The following is a 6,605-nucleotide window of genomic DNA, read 5'->3' as shown; positions in this document are numbered from 1 at the left end:
TCATTATTACAAATTATTATTATTATTATATATCATTATTACAAATTATTATTTTTATTATATATCATTATTACAAATTATTATTATTATTATATATCATTATTACAAATTATTATTATAATTATATATCATAATTACAAATTATTATTATAATTATATATCATTATTACAAATTATTAATATTATTATATATCATTATTACAAATTATTATTATTATTATATATCATTATTAAAATTATTATTATAATTATATATCATTATTACAAATTATTATTATTATTATATATTATTATTGAAATTATTATCATAATCATATATCATTATTACAAATTATTATTATTATTACATATCATTATTACAAATTATTATTATAATTATATATCATTATTACAAATTATTATTATAATTATATATCATTATTACAAATTATTATTATTATTATATATCATTATTAAAAATTATTATTATTATTATATATCATTATTAAAATTATTATTATAATTATATATCATTATTACAAATTATTATTATTATTATATATCATTATTACAAATTATTATTATTATTATTATTATATATCATTATTACAAATTATTGTTATAATTATATATAATTATTACAAATTATTATTATAATTATATATCATTATTACAAATTATTATTATTATTATATATCATTATTAAAATTATTATTTTAATTATATATCATTATTACAAATTATTATTATAATTATATATCGTTATTACAAATTATTATTATAATTATATATCGTTATTACAAATTATTATTATAATTATATATCATTATTACAAATTATTTTTATTATTATATATCATTATTACAAATTATTATTATTATTATATATCATTATTACAAATTATTATTATGATTATATATCATTATTACAAATTATTATTATCATTATATATCATTATTACAAATTGTTATTATTATATATCATTATTACAAATTATTATTATAATTATATATCATTATTACAAATTATTGTTATTATTATATATCATTATTACAAATTATTATTATTATTATTATATATCATTATTACAAATTATTATTATAATTATATATCATTATTACAAATTATTGTTATAATTGTATATCATTATTACAAATTATTATTATTATATATCATTATTACAAATTATTATTATAAGTATATATCATTATTACAAATTATTATTATTATTATTATATATCATTATTACAAATTATTATAATTATTCTATTATTATAATTATTATTATAGTTATATGTTATCACAATTTTATTAGTTTTTATGGTAAGCAAAATCATATTCACGGAAATTAATTATTCTTCTGTAAGCGAAGTGTCAGTGGTAACTGAGTCCATATAGTTGTAAAAAAATTTTCAGAAAAAAACCTGTATTTTGTATTGTCATAATGTTATATGTAAGAAAACTCTATCAGAACAATTAAAAGTAATAAAAACGCGCGCATTCGGAAAAATTTGCATTATATTTGTTTATCTAATCGATAAATGAATATATATATATATATATATATATATATATATATATATATATATTCGTTTTTTTTATTCAAAAGTAATGGACTAGTGAATTCAACGAGGTTGTAAGATAGTGCTCAATAAAAAGAGCTGATAATACTTGTTTATTGTTATATATTATTCATTGAACATTTGAATAGTCAAGTTGCTGCCTGATGATATCTATTGTTTGATTGAAACAAGTGGCTGTTTGCAGCAGCGGGATGTGAACATGTTTATATAACAATAAACAAGTATATATATATATATATATATATATATATATATATATATATATATATATATATATATATATATATATAAATGTAACTGTTGGTTCGTTCGGAATTAATTGTCTAAAAAACCACTGGACGGATGGCTTCCACGTTTTGGTATAATATGTTTACTATGTCAATGTGTGTTTTTATATATTTCTTTTTAATTATTACATTATCCTTAATTTTTCTATGATAAATAGGTGGATTTCTTTGTACCGAGAGGCCGTTTTTTTATTTAGGGACAATTATTTATTACCGCTTCCTGTCACGTGACCAGTGTTACAATTTAGCGGTTTTCCTGCTAGATCTGGAGATTTCGTTTTCAATCTAGCGGGAAATTCTAGAAAATCTGGAGGTATTTAGCACCCACACACCCGCATTAGATTATTAAAAAATAAAGAAAAGCGCTTGAAAATACTTTAAAACATAAAATAAACTCATTCATGTAAGTAAAAAAAAAGTAGCATTTATTGCCTTTGGTAACAATTATTTATTGATTATTTGTTTTGTTTTTCACCTTTTTTTCGACTAACCATTCTTACATCTCACTATAAAATCGATTTTTCCAAGTACATTTTAGGTGGGGGGGCATTCCAACCTCTGAAGTTTAGTTTAAAATACGATCTAAAAGTGTAAAAAGCAAGAAACAACAGCAAAAAAAAAACACGGAACATTATGGAGTTTTTTTTGGGGGGGGGGGAATTAGCGATTTTTGAAAATTTCAGACGATAAGTTAAAAATCTAGCGATTTTCTGGGCATTTCTTTCTCCTGATCTCGCGGGTTTTTGTTTTAAATCTCAGTTGACAACATTGCATCACTACATTAAGCCTGTAGTGTTTTTTTTAAACAGAATGTGTTTACAATATCGGTAAATTTTCAATGATTTTAATTACATGATTATTGATAATGTAACCATGTGATTGAAATTTAATTTAAATTAACCACACGTGGTCGCAAAATGAATGCCGACGCTCAAAGTGTATACACATTTTGACTCCTCTCTTTACTTAAAAATTCACCAAAAATCAGGAAATTAACGAATTTTAATGAAAATTGCAGTATTTTTCAAATAATGATCGCAGAATATCATGAACTAATTATTTTTACTTAACTCTTAGTGAAAATGTTTTATTTTGTTTAAACAAAAAATACCTTTACTAAAGTTATGGTTTTCAGTAGTAAATAAAAAACGCAAGAATTTATTTTTGCTTTTTTTAAAGCATCGTAATTTGTAACAATAAAAAATAATTTTTACAGTAACATTACGAAAAAAGCCCCTAAAGTCCGTATTAATGAATTCAATATAACTCGAAGAAAAATGAATTTCTCACATACTATTCAAAAGATTAAAGATTCAATTAGATTCCTATTTGAGTCACCTAAATTATTTAGGGTGAAATGAGTTTAGGAATTTATAGCCAAACCTAAATATTTTTTTTTGGTAAATATCCAGATACGCTACTACAGAACACCGACCACTCTAACTTGTTTGGGGGCGCGCGCGCCCCAACATCACCCCCCCCCCGCTCGCGCCCCCAATGTACAAAGTAAAATCTTCGGAAAATGTTAAATGGTGTTCTAATTGGTAAATGTCGGTGCGTTACTTACGGAAAATTTTAAAATTCGATGTTCCAGGTAAAAAAACAAACAGATAAATTACCCCCCTACTCCAACTTGGTGTGCTTTCCTTTTCTTATTTTATTTCTTTTTCAGCTAATTTTAAATTTTCCACCCAAAAAGCGCTATAATGTATTTTTGAAAATTAGAAAATTCTATGTCCTGGAGAAAAAAATCCCCTCCCCAACGTAGTTTGCTTGGTGAAGCCGTCGTTTATGCTACAGCGTGCATGCTCGTAGCATAAACGGAAGCTGCAAAATGGTGGAAAGAAGTTCGTGGGTTCAGGGGTAAATACCATGCAAACGGTAAATTTGCCCCAAGTTTGACTATCAGATTCGTTGTCAGCGACCTCAATTACCTATTAAAAAAAAAACAAATTAAAGTGGTCGGTGTTCTGTAGTAGCGTATCTGGATATTTACCTTTTTTTTTCTTGCTTAAAAAATAGCATTAATACAGTAAGTTAGGTAAACTGACTTTTTCGTTTAAAAATGGAATTATTTCCCTTTCGTTATTAACTTTAAAAAAATTTTTTTTTTTTTTAAATAAATATTTTGTGGGGTTTGTATTACTGTACACATAGATTCGAAAAAGTTGTCCAAAAAGAAATATATAACAAATAAATGTTATCAAAGGCCAGATAAGTTACTTTTCTACCAAACTGGATATATTTTTCGTGTTTTTATTCAATGTAACATGTTTATTCAGCTTGAAAAGCATACAATGTTTACCGATGTATTGGAACATTCAAGATGGCGTCTGATTCTCTCTTTAACACGGTAAGTGTGGGAAAAGATGTTATAAATAAAAAACCGGATAAAATACTGTTAAAAACTCGCTCAATATATGTTACCGTGACATAGGTTAACATATATTCGGCAGGTTTTTAATAGTATTTTGTATAGTTTTTTATTTATAACACCTTTTTCCATACTTACGGTGTTAAAAAGGGTATGAGACGCCATCTTGAATTTTCGAATACATCGGTAAACACTGTATGTTTTTCAAGCTGAATAAATATGTTACATTGAATAAAAACACAAAAAATATATCCAGTTTGGCAGAAAAGTAACTTATCTTGCATTTGATAACATTTATTTGTTATATATTTGTTTTTTGACAACTTTTTCGAATCTATGTGTACAGTAATACAAACACCCATTTTGTGTTTTATATACATAAAGTACAATTGTTGAATGTTACTGTTTTGATTATATTCGTTTGGGGGGGGGGCATAATTAAGAAATTAAGAAAGATTAAAATGAAGCGAAATTTAAGTTTCCGTTCCATTTTTACAACAACCGTAAAACAGTGCCTACCCAGCAAGTTTTATCGTAATTTATAAGCATATTGAAACACTAAATCAACATTATTTTTTTTGCATAATTAATGATGGAAGTATTTTTCTGTTTATTTTCTTAACATCTGTTAAAAAAATAATTTGTACATTCTCTTGAAAAAAAGAATCAAACTTTTCTCTACTTTCACATGTGTTCCATTTTAACAATCTGAGCCACAGCAACGCGTGGCCGGGTACAGCTAGTATATATATATATATATATATATATATATATATATATATATATATATATATATATACATATTATATATATAAAATGTAAATTTGGTTCGCTAAAAGGGAATAAAACCATATTTCTACGTTACCAATTTATTTGAAATTTTCAGACAACCCATCTTTAGAGTCGAGGGATGTTTTTATGTCATTAAAATAAATTTACCTCGCGAATTATTAAAAATATTAATTAAAATATAAATATTTTTCGAAGTCGTTTCTGCGAGACTTGCCCGGTTTTATTTCTGGTAACTTCCGTTTCAACTACTCTCGAATTACAAGTAAAAAAAAAAAAAACTTACTCATGCAGAGAGTGATCCGTGCTGAAATAATAACGTTATTATTTAAAAAGCCATTCTTAACATGGGGAGGAAGGGTGTTTTGTACCTATTCTGTACTTTAACCTTACAATTGAATAAAAACATATAATAAAACTTTAATTAAATGTGGAAATACGATTTAAAAAAAATAGCGCGGATCACTCTCTGCATTAGCATACACACACACACACACACACACACACACACACACACACACACACACACAAAATAATCCCATATTTTAAAAATTTAAATTCATTTATTTACTTACCGATTTTTTAATTTTAAATTCCTTTATTTATGTTAAGGCTTTTCACTCATGAAACATTACGTTTTAATTGTTTAGTTTCTTTTCACTGCATTGTTTACATAAAAAAGTTTGTTTTAACTTTTTCTAAACTGTTTCATTTTTACGACATGCCTCAACGTATTATAAACACCCTAACCTCCCCATGTTAAAAAAAAACGCCCTTCCATAAACCTCGAAAGCCGTTTTTAATATGGGGAGGTTGGGGGTGTTCATTCCGAAAGCCGTTTTAACATGAGGAAGTTAGGGTGTTTATAATATGCTGGGGCGAGTTGTAAAATTAACGAAGTTGCTATCTATTATTTATTGCAAAAATTACTTAAAATTTATTTATTTGACAAAAAAAATTATATTTTGGTACTCCTTGGGCGTTGAGTTCCATGGCGACCAGCAGAAAAAAATAATAGTCGCTCCCTTAGTCCCCCACCCAACCCCGCGCGTAACATATTTTATTTACTGACGTTGCCGTAACTAAACGATTATTTGTCACATTTACAAACATTTATTTATTTATTTTAAAAAAGGTTTTACTTTTTATGAATATTAAAAGAAAAATGGACCTCATGCAGAGAATGATCCATGCTGAAATAATAACGTTATTATTTAAAAAGCCATTCTTAACATGGGGAGGGGAGGGTATTTTGTACCTATTCTGTACCTTGCAATTGAATAAAGAAAAAAACAAATCATAAAACTTTAATTAAACGTGGAAATACGATTTAAAAAATAGCGCGGATCACTCTCTGTATTAGCACCGAAAAATGTTACTAAACATTTATTAATAATTTCTCACTTTTACAAACATTTGATTTTAAATTTCTTTTTAAATGACGACTTTTATCGACTTTTTTTTTTAAATATCCCCCCCCCCAATGGTGTTTATTCCGAAATCCGTTGTTAACATGGAGAGGTTGAGGGTGTTTATTCTGAAAGCCGTTCTTAACATTTGTGGAGGTTGACCTAATGTAAATAAATAAATAAA

Source organism: Euprymna scolopes, chromosome 3 (assembly GCF_053919585.1).
Source record: "Euprymna scolopes isolate OS-2025 chromosome 3, ASM5391958v1, whole genome shotgun sequence".
Classification (NCBI taxonomy): Eukaryota; Metazoa; Mollusca; class Cephalopoda; order Sepiida; family Sepiolidae; genus Euprymna; species Euprymna scolopes.
This window is presented reverse-complemented; position numbering follows the sequence as displayed.